A 16,733-nucleotide genomic window follows, 5' to 3' on the forward strand; every position below is an offset into this window, starting at 1 on the left:
TCCAGATAATGTTCTCAAAAGACCATGTTTAACAGCTGAATGAAACAAAGAACAAAGTAATACCCTTTAGGGAGAAATAGAGAAGCCGAAACCAATAGCTGCTTATTCTACATTTATGACTTTTCCTCACCGAGCAGCTATTGGCTCAAACTTAATCAAGTTAAGACATTTGCTTCCACATTTGCTTTTTCCCTGGCCTCATGTCCACCTCCTTTACTCATTTCTTCAGAACCTGTCCTTCAGGCAACCCTTGAATAAAAAGGGGTGGCGAAATGACAAACTGTGCTTTAGCCTTCTGGGAAAGAAGTGACCACTTGATTCGCTTTTTTTGAGATCGCCTCCCACTCTGGTCCACACCAGGAGGAAAGCAAAGCCTGCGACACCTGAGTTGGGTGATTCAGATGTCCTGTGAAGCTAAATTCAGGCCTCAAAGATTCCCTTCTTTCTGGACTGAGTGCCATCCATTTCGTTCTCAGGAATAAATGTCCCTCTTTCTGGTTCCTTTTGGCTGCTTCTGGTTTTCCTCTGCTCTCATTTTCCGATTCGGTCTCTGTCCCAGCTGTGTTCTCAACAATACCTCAACTGGATGGGACTTGGCACTTACTTCTCTTAGTCACTGGTGTGTTATGAATCAAGCTTGTGAAAGCTGCTTCCTTGAAAATCGTTAACACAGTCTCATTCCACAGGCAGAACGTTGAAGCCCTTTGCTACCCTTACCTACAGTAAGGCAACCGAAGTTCCAAGTGGGACTTTATTCACCAGTCTACAATAAGTTGCCGGCAATGAGGGCTCAAGTTTGCTTATTCCTATTGGCCAGAAGAGTTGGGAGAAAATAAGTCTTTGACTGTGTTCCTACCCCAGAACTTGCCTAACTTGCCAAAAGTGGAAAAGAAGTAAAATCTAATTCATTTCTCTTAACCTAGGCGACTAGCAGCTTTACTGTTTTGGCTGAAGAAATCCTCCCATTAAAGAGTAAACAGACCAAATAAGGAAATGATTCATCTTGCCAGGTTCACTGACCATAATTTTGTTGGCAAGCGTTACCTGACATGGAATAATGTAATTTCAACATTGGAAGAGACTTGCGAAGTCCTCTGGTCGAAACGGCCAATGGATGCTCAGATGTCCTTTATGCACCAGTGGCTCCAAAGCCTGGCTGCACATCAGAATAAGTGAAGGCACTTGTTCAAAATAAAACTCATTTAGCCTCCCCCCAGCGAGATTCCGATTCAGTAGGCCCGGGGAGACCTTTTTGAATAACACCAGGTGATCCTGATGCGGCCGTGCCACGGAGCCGTGTTCCAGAACCACCCTATGGCATCGCGGTGTTTGGGAGTCGGCCAAGTGACCAAGCCTTTGCCTGGTCTTGTCCCGCACCCGGCCCTCCCTGCTTTCCACGGTAGCTGAATTGGGGCAGCTATGAAGGCTGAAAAATTCTTGCTCGATCTCCCTGCAAATATTTTTCCTCACCACTTTGTCCTCCTACTGTCCTCCTCCCGAGCTACCCAGAATCCATCTGACCACCGCTGAACCTTCAGATATTTGAAAACGGTGTCTGTGGTCTGGCCTGAGCTCGCTTCTCTACACTGAACACCTCTCAGTCCTGTAACAGTTGCTGTGTGGCTTGGTTCTGACCTTCTCCCCACTGGGTTTTCTCTCTTGGGGGGGGGGGGGGGGCCCTACCTTTGTGCTTTAGAATTCAGTAAAGGTAACTTCTCCTCTCAGCTCTTGCTCTCCCTAGCTGAGTAGTTTGGGCTCTTGGTGATACTTAGCCTTTGTGAACCTGTGCACTTTGTCATCTGGAAAGTGGAGATGATACAGCTCACTGCTCAGGGCGGTTGTGAGGCCAGGCACAGAACCTGTCACCCGGTTGGCCTCAAAGGCAACCCCTCCTACCCCGTTTGTTCGTCTTTCTCCTGGACTGCCATGTTGGAAGTAGCACCATCACAGAGAAACGGAATGGGACCATGTCTCTCATTTTAAGCTTTGTGGCAACCACGTGGAAAGAGTATACAAACAGGTGACATTCATTTAAACATTTTTTCTAATGTTTATTTTCGAGAGTGACAGAGACGGAATGTGAGTGGGTTAGAGGCAGAGAGAGGAGGAGATACAGAATCCGAAGCAGGCTCCAGACTCTGAGCTGTCAGCACAGAGCCCAATGTGGGGCTTGAACCCATCAACCGTTGACTGAGATCATGATCTGAGCTGAAGTCAGACACTTAACCAAATGAACCACCCAGGCACCCCAAGAACCACTGTTTTAAGCTCACTAACACTTTCCTGTGTTTCAAGTACTGTAGGTAACAAGATGATCAGTCATTCGAAAGCAGGCGAGCCACATGTGGAGATGGGTTTGTATATCGGGGCAAGGAACACAAAGCTTAGCAAGATCACTTTATTGCCGACAAACTCAGATGAGAAGTATTCTTCCTTAATTATGGTTACAGTTAATAACGGTGTTATATTTAATTAACATTCGTTCATTCAGGTAACCCAGAACTTTACTTCCTACAGTCTGTTACAAAGGTTTCACTTTCTTTCTTCTTTACCATTTAGTAACTGCGTCTGACGCCTCCTTTTCCTTGCCTGTAGGAGTTTGTGATCAGGGTTTTTATACCGAGACTGAACACTAGGAGGGTAAAGGCGGAGACAGAGGGAGACACAGCCAAAGCCCGCTCCAGGCTCCGAGCTGTCAGCACAGAGCCTGACGCGGGGCTCGAAGCCACGAACCGTGAGATCATGATCTGAGTCAAAGTGGGACGTTTAACTGACTGAGCCACCCTGGTGCCCCTCTGACACATCTGGTTTATTTTATTTTATTTTTCTAATGTGTTTTGCTTTTGAGAGAGAAAGAGAGTGTGGGAGAGGAGGGGAGGCGCGGAGAGAGAGAGGGAGATAGAGGACCCAGAGCAGGCTCTGTGCTGACAGCAGAGAGCCTGATGCGGGGCTTGAACCCACGGACTGGGAGATCCTGACCTGAGCCAAAGTCAGACGCTTAACTGACTTTGCCACCTGGGTACCCCTCACGCATGGGTTTTTAAATCCCGAGCGATTAACTCAGTTCCTCAGTAGCGGCTTGTTGAGCACCAATACCGGCTAAGGGCTGGGGCTGCCGGGTCTTGTCCTCAAAGCACCTGAATCTAGTTAAGAAACATACCCCTACAACTATAAGGTCAAGGCAGCGCTATTATGTCCATAAAGGCCTAAATATATTGAGACATTTTATTAACCACTGACAAAACGATTCCTCTTAGAGGTTGTTGGCACTTTGGTCATGTCGACTCCTCCCCCGCTTCACCCATGTTCCCAGGTCTGTAGCGGACCACACCCACAGATGTCTCATGTGCATCAAATTTTACTTTGGGTGGGGGTTGGGATTCAAAGACGTGGCGAAACCCGTGGAGTGCCAGCATGTGCTATGAGGAAGGACCCCCGAGAAAGAGGTGATGGCGAGGACGTGCCCACGTCCCCACCCCTGCCCGAGACGGTTTCAGAACAGAGATCTCATGGGAGGCTCTGGAATTTCCTGGGGCCATGGGACAAGGACGGAGTGACTGTGCTAAGCCAGTGGTTCTCAAACTTTGCTGTGCTTGTGTAGTACGGTCACTTGGGCAGTTTGTCAAACTCTCCCTTGTCAAGCTGGCATCTCAGATTATTTCATCACAATCTCTAGGGGCGGGACCCAGAGGTCAACATGTTCTAAAACTCCCCTCAAGAGATTCTAGGGCAGCTGAAGTTGGGGACCAGTGATCTTAAGTGCTTCTGAAACTTTCGTGTCTAATACAAGTCATGTGGGAATCTCCTTAAAATGCAGATTCTGAATCAGCAGATCTGGGTGGGGCTAAGATACAGCATTTCTAACCTGCTGCCAGATGAGGTCTATGTTCTTGTCTACAAAACAGCAAGGTCTAGATTTCAAGGTGCTGGAAGACGCTGCTTTGTTGCTGGGCTAGGTGAAGTTCTCTGAAGTTCAGAGGCTGGAAAGTTGACTGCCTGCTGGGAGGACACGAGCAGGCAGGCCCCGGGGAGAAGAAACGGTAAAGCAGGAACGGGAAGGACAGGTGAGATTTTAAAAGCTGAGAAGGGAAGAAACAGATTTCAACAGGAAAACAACCCTGTCTTGTCCCCAACAAAAGGCCTATGTTTGGGGAAAGGAGCTCCCTGTGCAGGGTAGAAACTAACAAGACAGCCAGAAGGAAGCACTGAGCTAAGACAGTAGGGGTGGGACTCTGGCTTGAGAGGCCCTGGAAAGCTCAAGTTTTTGACTTGGACCACAGCTTTCTGAAAACAACTAGTGACTTATCCGTGCAACTAAAATAGCTAAGGATAGGAATACACCCAGGCAGTCAAGCCCAGAGGGCCTTGCAAACAGCGGACATTTGGGTGTGAAAACAGATTAAGTCGAGCCAGATGGGTTTTGAAAAACACTGAGGTTCTGACTTGAGCTACTGCTCCTAGAGTAGGGTTGAGGAGAAATGGCGACAAACCCAAAGCAGCAAAAATACTAACACTTGCTCTTCTTGGGAAGAAAAATGTAACTTCTCCTGTCTTATCTCCCCTGTTTCGCTATCACCATGTACCAGATCCAAAATCCTCAGCTCACGTGTCTGAGCAATTTGGCAGGCCCCTGAATTAGAGCCCGAGATCTCGTGATTTTCCCCATGTCCCCTGAATATCAGTGCCTCCGCCTTCGAACCTTTGAGCGTTTTTAGGATTAGAGCACCCCATCTTGTTCCAATCCTATCTGCCACCAGCCCTCCACGCTGGCTGTTCTTTGTCATCCAAACAGATCCTGAGCACACAGACCACATCTCCGTCCCTCCTCATGGCCCCCCTGAGGTTGTAAGGCAGGTGCTGGCTCTTTGTAAACCTGCTTTGGCTAACGCTGACATGCACAGCTTCCTTCCACTCTCTGCCCTGCTCGTTCATGCTGGATGCGTGTACAACATAAACTCTTAGTCTTTGACTTCGTGGTTTCTTTGGCTGGCTGTTACCTGTATCCCCTTCCCAAGTTTGGGGAATTTGTCACTGTATGTGTCTGGAAGTCCCAAGAGTCCACCTCCCTTTACAGCCAAAAAGGATGAATTCTAAGCTGCCTTCTTGACCCCACTGTGCCTTTGCGGACACGTAGCTTGGCTTAGCAAATCAGATGCCCCTACCCAAGGTCTCCGATTTCAAGGTAGAAGAGAAAGAGGAATTTCTTCTTTCAAAAAATTCCTTTAAGCTGATTAGAGCCGGTTTCCCTTCCTTCTCAGGTCGGGATGTGGCAGGTTTGTGCCAGGAAGGCAGGCAGGCATGGGTGCAGTCCCCAAGTCTGTGTGGTTGTCAAGTTGCCACTGCTCTGTGCCTCCTCTGAGAGCCCACACCAGGGCCACTGGCCATCCTGGTTTTCCTGGGATGGAGGGGATTTCCCGGGATGTGGGACTGGGGGAGCTAAAACTGAGACGGGCAAAGCTGAATGGTTGGTCAACGCGGTCTGAGCCCTGGGAACCTAAAAGAGTTTGCTGTTCCACTTGCCTGTAACTGAGGATACATCAATATGTCCTGGAGGAAAGAAGGATCCCAAAAACACACTCCCCAGAGAGAGCTTTCTCAAATCCAGGGCTCTCTGCAGGAAGTGCTCAGCGATTTTCTAGAGTGGCTCAAAATATTTGATGGGAGCAGAGGTGGATTTGCCAAGAAGCTACTGAAGCTTGGGCTTCAGAGCCCCTCACTGGCCCTAGGAGGCCCTGGGAGGGACCCAGGGGGCATTCACAGCATATGTTTTGCTGTGTTTCTGTTTTTTCGTAAAAGTAAGATTTATTTTTAGTGTCGGAGGTTAAGGTGCCTATCTCTTTCCTTTCTGACTTGCCCTCCTGTCAAGAGCGGGGTGTGGAGGGAGGGTCCACGGTTGTTGTTGGAAATTCTGCCAAGAGGAAGGAAAGCTGAGACACATTTAATTTGGGTGTAGTGGGATGTGTTTATGTAGTCACTGTCACTTCTTGTGCAGTTGAGTTGTTGCTGGCAGAGCTGGTGTGGAAAATGCTTATCACTCATATGGAGGGTTTTATCTGATGCCTTGCCCAAGGTGCTTCTTGAAAGCCCAGGGAAGAAGGGTTGACTTATCCATACCTTCCAAGCCTGGAAGTGGGTGTGGGGAGGGATTAATAGAAAACCCTGAAAAAGAGAGCTGCCTGAGACACAAGCATGGGTCTCTCGTGAAGGAAGAACCAGATGAGCAATAAATGAATTCTGTCTATACAGAGAGGGGCTTTGGGGAGCAGGTGCATTCCTCTCTTGGATGCTTTGTTTTGGACTCAATTGGTTGAACTTGAAACTGCCTCTTAGTTGGGCGATAGAACAAGTCTGGGAGCCTGAGAGTATAACAGGAGCTACATGTGAGATGAAAGTTTGAAGAATGTACATGGTAGGATGCAACATCTAAGATGTCAGAGGTTCTGCTCGCAGAGAAGGCATGCTGCAGTCACGGCAGGTGCCCTCCCCCAAATGAGCTCAAGCTTCTAGCACAATGCCCGGTTTACCCCGGCACTGCTGATAAAAACCAGCACCTTCCATAGTTCTGGGTTTTGCCACCTGGGAACTCCTCAAGGGCAAGGTCTCATTGATGAGGATTCTATCAGCCGCACCTGGCAGGATGCCTGGATCCCAAAGTAGGCTCTCAAGAAGTGTTTGCTGAATTCAGTTAAAATAACCATGCAACATCTATGACCACAACAGCACCCAGTGCCCTGCTAATGAACAAAGGTTAAGAACAGTCAGGTGCTCTTAGAGTGAAAGGATTCCATAGAAAACCAGCTGAGGGTGTTCTGGCACCACAGGTCCTTTCCCCTCCCAATGCCAGGGAATGTGGACAGACAACTGTATGTGCCCAAGGCTGGGGTCTCTGTGGCCAGGATGGAAGCAAGGGTAGCAGGACTTGCCGCACCCTGGGTAGAAGCCAAAAGAAGGGAGAAAGGTGTTGCAGGAAGTTAGAAGCAAAAGAGGAAAAAGAAAACCATTGCACTGAAATGAAATGCACGTATATTACTGCAATTACACATTTGAGTAAGATGGTACATAAAGATGTAAACACGAAACAATTTTTAAAAATTTCTAATGTTTACTTTTTTTTTTTTTTGAGAGAAAGAGACTGAGCACGAGTGGGGGAGGGGGAAGGAGAGGGAGGCACAGAATCCAAAGCAGGCTCCAGGCTCTGAGCTGTCTGTCAGCCCAGAGCCCGACGCGGGCATCAGACTCCCAAACCGCGAGATCCTGACCTGAGGGGAAGTCAGATGCTTACTCAACTGAGCCACCCGGAAGCCCCACTGCATACCAATTTAAAAAAGCTCTTAAATCAGGGCACCTGGATGGCTCAGCTGGCAAAGTGTTGGAATCTTGGTTTTGGCTCAGGGGATGATCTCACCGTTCATGGGTTCGAGCCCCTCATTGGGCTCTGTACTATTGGAGCCTGCTTGGGTTTCTCTGTTTCCCGCTCTGCCCCTTGCCTGCTTGTGTTCTCATTTTTTTTCTCTCTCTCTCTCTGAAAATAAACTGAAAAAAAATGTTTTTTTAAAAACTCTTACAGCTGCGATGCTTAGATGGGTAGGTGGTGACAGCCTGGTACCATGAACACCTCTGGGTGCACTGCCCGGTTTGAATTAATGTGTAAAACCAATTGGGCTACAGCTGAGGACAGACGCTGTTGTGCTACGCTCTTCCAGGTGAAACACTGAGCAGTGAGGGGCCAGAGAAGGGCTCTAGAGCTGGGCATACCTTACTTTGAGCCAGAAGAGGTGTCCAGTAATGATCATGTCAACCTGTAAACGGAGAATGGAGTTTCCTGGGACTGGGGACACTTTGCCCAGTGAGCATGAAGGCACCACGAAGGAAGTGAGAAGTTCTGAAGGGCCACGGAGGAAACGTGTGGGATAATTATGTGTGTGAGGAAACCCCCTGAGGAAGGCCATGAGATGGGGTTTACCATGGACAGTTGAGGACCACCCCTTGTTTAAGTCAACATGGTAACTTTCTTGGCTTCCCTGGAGTGTGTGTGTGTGTGTGTGTGTGTGTGTGTGTGTGTGTGTGTTTTCCCCTCCATTTCCCCCCTTTCACCCTAACTTCAGAAATGATTTCAAATTTTCAGAGACGTTGCAAGAATAGTACCCAGGTTCACCAGTTATTAGGGTTTTGCCACATTTGCATTACTGACCTAAGTACATATGTTTTCTTTCTACATTATGTGAGAGCAAGTTGCAGGCCTCTTGTCTGCTTTACCCTTACGTATTTCCACATATTCATCCAGAGATAAAAAATTGTTTTACATAACTATGTTATATGGATCAAAATTAGGAGATTTAATATGGACGCATGTTACCAAATACATACCTTGTATTCAAATTTTGACGATTGTCCCAATCTGTCCTATATATTTAGCACTGTCCGATGGAACTTTCTGCCATGATGGAAAAGGCTGTTGGGTGCTTAAAATGGGCTTAGTGTGACTGAGGAAGTCAAATTTTAATTATATTAATAATTAATTATATACAATTTAAATTAGTTTTAATTTAAATAGCCACACATCCCAGTGGCTAGTGGTTAACATGCAGGTTCCATCGTCCTGGCTTTTAAATGTATAATTCTGAAACCTGAGCACTATCAAGAGAGTTCCCCTTTCTCGGAGGTCACAGACTGGGGGTCCACCAGCTGAGTAAGGCCGTCAGATGTGTTTTGTTTAGCCAGCACAGTGCTTTCTTAAAAAAGAAGTTGAATGAGTCGCCTACATTTAAAAGCTCTGCAGTTGCAAAAAAAAAAAAAAAAAAAAAAAAGTTTCTGTAATTGCATACGACATTTGGAATGCCTGGCTTTGCATGAAAAATCAGAAGGCCTAGCGACACGGCACCTCCTTCCTACAGGCCTGCTCCTTTCCGTGGGCCTCAAGGTGCTTCCCAGGCCCACCCCAGCAGGGTATCTAGATCCACCTCCCTGGGGTGTGATCCACAGGTGCCTTCGCTGGGACCTCATTGCTCTCCCCAGGGTCCCACCTCAGGGATGAAGGTGGGGGCAGGCTCTGCCAGCCGGACAGAAAACGCTTCTCCGTGGGTGGTACCATTTTCCCCCAGATCTGTTGCATGATAGGGACAACGTCAGATTCCAAAATTCTTTTCTCTGAGGAGTTTCTTCCCCCTTGGGTGAAATTCCAAGGATTCCCTGCGGCATGGGTTTGCCCATTGGAAATGGATGAGAAGTCCTGGCTTGACACCTTGAACAGATGAGAGTAGAACTTCTTTTCTGAACCACTGTGAGGTGGTCTGAATTCCACCCCCACAGACTCTGCTCAGAGCCTCAGCTACTCTAGGTGTTTGCCTGGTGGGCCTGCAAGTTTCCCCTCTGAAACACAAGCCCATGCTCTGGAGAGGTGTGTGTGTGTGTGTCATTGTAATGAACTTTTAATTTTTTTAAATGTTTAATTTTGAGAAAGCGTGAGCAGGGGAAGGGCAGAGAGACAGACAGGGACAGAGGATCCAAAGCAGAGCCTCCTCGCTGACAGCAGTTGGGTCGATATGGGGCTTGAACTCATGAGCAGTGAGATTACGACCTGAGCTGAAGTCGGAAGCTTAACCGACCGAGATGCCCAGGCGCCCCTGAACTTTTAATTTTAAATCATCTAGAACTAGGGGCGCCTGGGTGGCTCAGTCGGTTAAGCCTCCGACTTCAGCTCAGGTCACGATCTCATGGTCCGTGAGTTCGAGCCCCGCGTCGGGCTCTGGGCTGATGGCTCAGAGCCTGGAGCCTGCTTCCGATTCTGTGTCTCCCTCTCTCTCTGACCCTCCCCCGTCCATGCTCTGTCTCTCTCTGTCTCAAAAATAAATAAACGTTAAAAAAAATTAAAAAAAAAAAAAATAAATAAATAAATCATCTAGAACTATTGTGACAGTAGTACAGAGAATTTCCACATACCTGGCACCAACATCCCCCTCAACGTTTTACCTCAGCAGGGTGCAGTGATTACAATTAATATTGATACGTTATTATCAAAAGTTCACACTTGACTCAGATTTCCTTTATTTTTACCTACTTACCTTCTTCCGTCCCAGGATTCCATCCCGGATACCATGTTACTTTCAGTTGTCTGTTTAGGCTTCTCTTGGAAGCGATGATTTCTCAGACTTCGTTTTTTGATAGATTTGAGGAGGGCTGGTCAGGGATCCTGCAGAATATCCCTCGATTGGGATTTGCCTGACGTTTTTCCCACGATTGTACTGTGGTTCTGTGTTGAGGGGGTGAAGACCTCAGAGGTGAAGGGCCATTTTCTCACATCCTATCAAGGTTGTACTGTCAACATGATAGTATTTTGTCATTGTGGTGCCCGGCTTGAGGCAGTGTTTGTCGGGTTCCCCCAACAGTAACGGTAGAGTTACCTTTTCCCCTCCTTTCCATACTATACTTTTTGGAAGGCAGCCACTCTGTGCAGCCCATACTTAAGGAATGGGAGACTATGCTCCAGACCTTCAGGGTAGAGTATTGACATAAAATGGTTGAAATTGCTCCTCATGAAAGATTCTCTATTCTCCCCCATTCATTTATATATTCAGTCGTTTATTTGTACCAGTACAGACTCATGGGTATGTAACTTATGTTTTGGGTAATAAGCCAATAATACTACCGTATTTTCTTAAATTGTTTCAGCTTTGGCCAGTGGGAGCTCTTTCATTTGGCTCCTGTGTTCATTTGACATCCCCTTCTCCTCACGGGATTGTACTGTTTTGGGTTAGCACTTCCTTACTTTCTGGCCTTCTAGATGTTCCAAGATCATCTTGTATATTTTCGGCCCCAGTCCTAGAAGAACCAAAGGGCTCTAGTTCCTTTTATTGGGGAATAATACTAGAAACCATGATTTGGGGAGGTGGGGGGGGCACCTGGGTATCTGGAGCCTGTTTCAGATTCTGTGTCTCTGTCTCCTCTCTCTCTGCCCCTCCCCTCCTCATACTCTGTTTCTCTCCCAAAAGTCAATAAACATGTAAAGAAATTGGAAAAAAAAAAAAAAAAAAAGAAGAAGAAGAAGAAGAAACCAAGATTTGGGTGCTAGGAGTGTTTGTTGGGACTAGGGTAACTTTGCTTCTAGGCCCTCTTAGCTGACAGAACAAGGAGCAAATATACAAACCTGTGTATCTGTATGAAGCTAAACGTGAGTTCATGCTGTTGTAATCAGCCCTAATCCATTGCTGCATGGAACATTCTAACCTCCCCACTCCGATGGATGGATCCCTCCACCTGCTATCCGCTTACTTAATGTTCAATTCCAATATGCGTGTATGGCAATATATATACATTAACCCACGGTTAACCTATACCCCCCCCCCCCCATAGAAACAACCTTATTAGAGAACAGCGCTCATGGACAGTTTCTTTTGCCTTTAGCCTTGCAGACTCCAGTCATTTCCAAAGTTACTTAGGTCCCTCACTCCTTCAGTGGGGTTGTTCATATATTTGTAATATAATTTGTTTTGTTGCATTCTATCGTAGGATCTCCCAGCTTCCTAAGGGATCTGTTTGCAGCATACATTAAGGTTCATTCTTTGTGCTATAAAGGTCTGTGGGTTTTGACAAATAGTGTCCTGTATCCACCACTCTAGTATCATATGGAATGGTTTCGCCCCCCCCCCCCAAAAATTCCCCTGTGCTCCACCCATTCAATCCTCCTTTCCTCCCGCTGACCCCTGACAACCACTAATCTTTTTTACTTCTCTATTTTTGCCTTTTCTGGAGTTTAATATAATGGGAGTCCTAAGGGCGCCTGGTTGGCTCACTTGGTGAAGCGTCCAACTTTGTCTCAGGCCATGATCTCTCGGTTCATAAGTTCAAGCGCCGTCTGCTATCAGGACAGAACCCACTTCGGATCCTCTGTCCCCCTCTCTCTCCCTCTCTGCCCCTCCCCAGCTCACTCTCTCAAAAATACTCAAATAAATCAACTTTAAAAAATGGGAGTGATAAACCATGTGGTCTGTTGAAACTGGCTTTTTTCATTTAACAACATGTACTTAAAAGTCATCCATGCATTCTTGTGGCTTGGTAGCTCGTTATTTATCACTGAGCAATATACGTATACCACAGTTTGCCCATCCGTTCTCCTATTGAAGGACATCCTGGTTGTTTCCGATTCCTGGGAATTAAGAGTCAAGCGTCTGTAAACATTCACATGCAGGTGATTATGCAGACTGGAGTTTTCAGATCCCTTGGGTAAATTGCTAGAAGCATGATTGCTGGATTACGTGGTAAGCCTGTGTGTAGCCTTGTAAGAAACTATCGCTGTCTTCCAAAGTGGCTGTGACATTGTGCAATCCCACCAGTAACAGATGAGAGTTGCATTGCTTCACATCCTTGCCCGCAATTGGTACTGTCCGTTTTTTTTTTTTTTTTTTTTTTTTGGTCACTTGTAAGTTACTTTTTTCATCATTGTAAGTGTACTTTTTAATCCCCATCCCCTATTTCACCATCCCCTCACCCACCTGCCTGCTGGTAACTATCCATGTGTTCGCTATATTTCACAGTCTGTTTCTTGGTTTGTCTCTCTCACTCTTTTTTTCCTTTGCTCATTGGTTGCTTAGATTCCATATATGAGTGAAATCCAATGTATTTGTCTTTCTCTGACTGACTTATTTCACTTAGCACTGTACTCTCTAGCTTGCAAATGGCAAGACCTCATTCTTTTTTTGTGGCCTAATATTCCTTTGTGTATATATACCACACCTTTATCCATTCATTTACCGATGGACACTTGGACTGCTTCCATAGTTTGGTTATTGTGAATAATGCTGCTATAAATATAGGGATGCATGCGTCCCTTTGAGTCAGTGTTTTTGCATTTTTGGGGTAAATAGTAGTATGATTGCTGTATCGTAGGGCAGTTCTATTTTTAACTTTTTGAGGAACCTCCACACTGTTGCCCACAGTGGCTGCACCAGTTTGCATTTCCACCAGCAGTTCAAGAGGCTTCCTTTTCCTCCTCCTTGCCAACACTTGTTTCTTGTGTTTTTAATTTTAGGCCCTGTGACAGGCACGAGGTGATATTTCATTATACTTTTGATTTGTATTTCCCTGATGATAAATGATGTTGAGGGGCACCTGGGTGGCTCAGTCAGTTAAGCATCTGACATCAGCTCAGGTCATAATCTCACAGTTTTTGTGAGTTTAAGCCCTGCACTGGGCTCTGTGCTGACAGCTCAGAGCTTGGAGCCTGCTTCTGATTCTGTGTCTCCCTCTTTCTATGCTCCTCCCCTGCTCACTCACTCTCTGTCTCTCTGTCTCTCTGTCTCTCTCTAATATAAATAAACATTGAAAAAGTGATGTTGGTCATTTTTTATTGTAGACACAAGATGTTGGCCATCTGTAGGCCTTCTTTGGAGATAAGTCTGTTCATGTCTTCTGCCCTTTCTTAAATTGGATTATTTGTTTTGTGGGTGTTGTATCAGTTCTTTACATATTTTGGATACTAACCCCTTTATTGGATATGTCATTTGCAAATATCTTCTCCTATTCAGCAAGTTGCCATTTAGTTCTGTTGATTGTTTCCTTCACCGTGCAGAAACTTATAATTTTGAAGTAATACCAATAGCTAATTTTTGCATCTCTTTCTCTTGCCTCCAGAGACCTATCTAGAAAAATTTTGGTACAACCAATGTCAGAGACTTTAGTGCCTGTACTCTCTTCAAGGATTTTTATGATTTCAGGTCTTACATTTAGGTCTTTAATCCATTTTGAGTTTGTTTTTGTGTATGGTCAGTTTCACTCTTCTGTATGCAGCTGTCCAGTTTTCCCAACACTATTTGTTGAAAAGCCTGTCTTTTTCCCATTGCATATTCTTACCTCCTTTGTGGAAGATTAATTAACCATATAATCATGGGTTTATTTCTGGGTTTTCTATTCTGTTCTATTCATCTATGTATCTATTTTTGTGCCAGTATCATGTTATTTTGATAACTACAACTTGTGTATCTTAAAATCTGGGATTCTGATACTTTGTTTTGTTCTTCCTTTTTCAAGGTTGCTTTGGCTATTTGGGGTTGCTTGCGGTTCCTTAGAACTTTTAGGATTATTCTAGTTCTGTGAATAATGCTGTTGGTATTTTGATAGGGATTGCATTAAATGTGCAGATTGCTTTGGGCAATATGGTCATTTTAATAATATTCTTCAGTCCATGAGCATGGAATGTCTTTCCATTTCTTTGTGTCACCTTCAGTTTCTTTCATCAGTGTTTTATAGTTATCAGACTATTGGTCTTTTACCTCTTTGGTTAAGTTTATTCCTAGATATTTTATTGGTTTCGGCCAATTGTAAATGGGATTGTTTTCTTAATCTCTCTTTCTGCTGCTTCATTATTATTGTATTGGAATATACAAATTTCTGTACCCTAATTTTGTATCTGTGACTTTGCATCCTGATAAACTGATTTATTTATTAATACTAGTAGTTTTTTTGGTGGGGTCTTTAGGATTTTCTATATATAGTATCGTGTCATCTGCAAATGGTGAGAGTTGTACTTCTTCCTTACGAGTTTGGATGCCTTTTATTTCTTTTTGTTGTCTGACTGCTGCACTAGGACTTCCAATACTGTGTTGAATAAAAGTAGTCAGGGCCACCTAGGTGGCTCAGTTGGTTCAGCATCTGACTTCGGCTCAGGTCGTGATCTTGCGGTTCGTGAGTTCAAGCACAGCATTGGGCTTTCGCTGTCAGCACAAAGCCTGCTTTGGATCCTCTGTCCCCTCTCTCTCCACCCCTCCCCTGTATGCATGCTCTGTCTATCTCTCTCAAAATAAATAAACTTACACAAAAATTGTTTTTTAAACTAGTGAGAGTGGACAATCTTGTCTTGTTCCTGACCTTATGGGAAGAGCTTTCAGTTTTCCCCATTGAATATGATGTTAGCTGTCAGGTTTTTCATATAAAGCCTTTATTATGTTGAGATATGTTCTGTTAAGACCTACTTAGCAGAGGGTTTTTATCGTGAATGATGTATGTTGTACCTTGTTGAATGCTTAATCTGCATCTATTAAAATGGTTGTATGGTTTTTATCATTTCTCCTATTGATGTGATGTATCACGTGGGTTGATTTATGAATATAGAACCACCCTTGCATCCTGGGAAGAAAGTCCACTTGATTTTGCTGTATGATTTTTTACTGTATTGTTGGATTCAGTTTGCTGATATTGTGTTGAGAATTTTTGCATCTATATTCATGAGAGATATTGGCCTATAGTCCTCTTTTTGTGGTGTCTTATCTGGTTTGGTATCAGCATGATACTGGCCTCATGGAATGAATTTAGACGTTTTCCTTTCTCTTCTATTTTTAGAATAGTTCGAGAAGAGTAGATATTAAATCTTGTGTAAATGTTTGGCAGAAAACAAATAAATGGTCGGTAGAATTTGCTTGTGAAGCTATCTGGTCCTGGACTTCTGTTTTTGGGGAGTTTTTTGATTACTGATTCAATGTCATTGCTGGTAATCGGTCTGTTCAAATTTTCTATTTCTTCCTGCTTCCATTTTGGTGGAGCTATATGTTTCTAGGACTTTTTCCATTTCTCCTAAGTTGTCTAATCTGTTGACCTATAATTTTTCATAATATTCTAAGTGTATGTCTGGGGTATTGGTTGTTATTTTTCCTCTTTCATTGGTGATTTTATTTGTTGATCTTTCTCTCTCTCTCTCTCTCTTTTGATGAGTCTGGCTAAAGGTGTATCAATTTTGTTGATCTTTTCAAAGAACCAGCTCCTGGTTTCACTGGTCTGTTTTACTATTTTTTTTTAATTTCTATATCATTTATTTCTTCTCTAATCATTATCCTTTCCCTCCTTTGATAGATTTGGGTTTTGTTCTTCTGACTTGTTTAGTGTAAGGTTAGGTTGTTTGAGATTTTTCTTGCTTCTTGAGGTAGATCTGTATAGCTATAAATTTCCCTCTTGGGACCACTTTTGCTGCATCCCAAAGATTTGGACCATTGTGTATTCATTCTCATTTGTTTGCATGTAATTTTTAATTTATTCTTTGATTTCTTGGTTGACCTATTCATTGTGTAGTAGTATGTTATTTAACCTCCATATATTTGTGCTCTTTCCAGATTCTTTCTTGTGGTTGATTTCTACTTTCATAACATTGTGGTCAGAAAAGTTGCAAATTTTAGTCTCCTAATAGGTGTATAGTGGTAACTTGTTTTAATTGGAGTAATTTTTAAAATGTAGTCCTGTATGCCAAAAAAGGGAGGGAGAGATGGCTCATGATATTAAATCCTATGAAAATAGGTTATAAAAATAATAAGAAAGCAAATTAAAATGAACAAAAAAAACCAGGCATTGCCAAATAGCTGGAGTAGTTTATTTTCTTAAAAAATTTTTTAATGTTTATTTTTGGGAGAGAGAGAGTGCGAGTGGGGAAGGGACAGAGAGAGAGGGAGACACAGAATCCAAACCAGGTTCTGAGCTGTCAGCACAGAGCCCAATGCAGGGCTCAAACTCATGAACTGTGAGATCATGACCTGAGCTGAAGTCAGACACGAGCCACCCAGGCACCCCTGGAGTAGTTTATTATTGTGCTTCTATAGTAAATTTAGCTTTAGATTGTAAACAGTTTCTTTTATACATGAAAAGCAAGCACACACGACTGCTTAGAAAGACAAAATTTTTCCTGCCTCCAAATTTAAGTAGAAATTTATCTTGTGAGTTTTGCATAGGCATTGGATACCATAAAAGACCGTGTTGGC

The 16,733-nt window shown here is 44.3% G+C and overlaps 1 pseudogene; it reads left to right on the forward strand.

Moving 5' to 3' along the window:
• Nucleotides 1–3,648: 3,648 nt before the first annotated feature.
• The window catches only part of LOC122230297, a 36,279-nt pseudogene continuing 23,194 nt past the window's right edge, over nt 3,649–16,733 (forward strand).

Source organism: Panthera leo, chromosome C2 (assembly GCF_018350215.1).
Source record: "Panthera leo isolate Ple1 chromosome C2, P.leo_Ple1_pat1.1, whole genome shotgun sequence".
NCBI classification, from domain to species: domain Eukaryota; kingdom Metazoa; phylum Chordata; class Mammalia; order Carnivora; family Felidae; genus Panthera; species Panthera leo.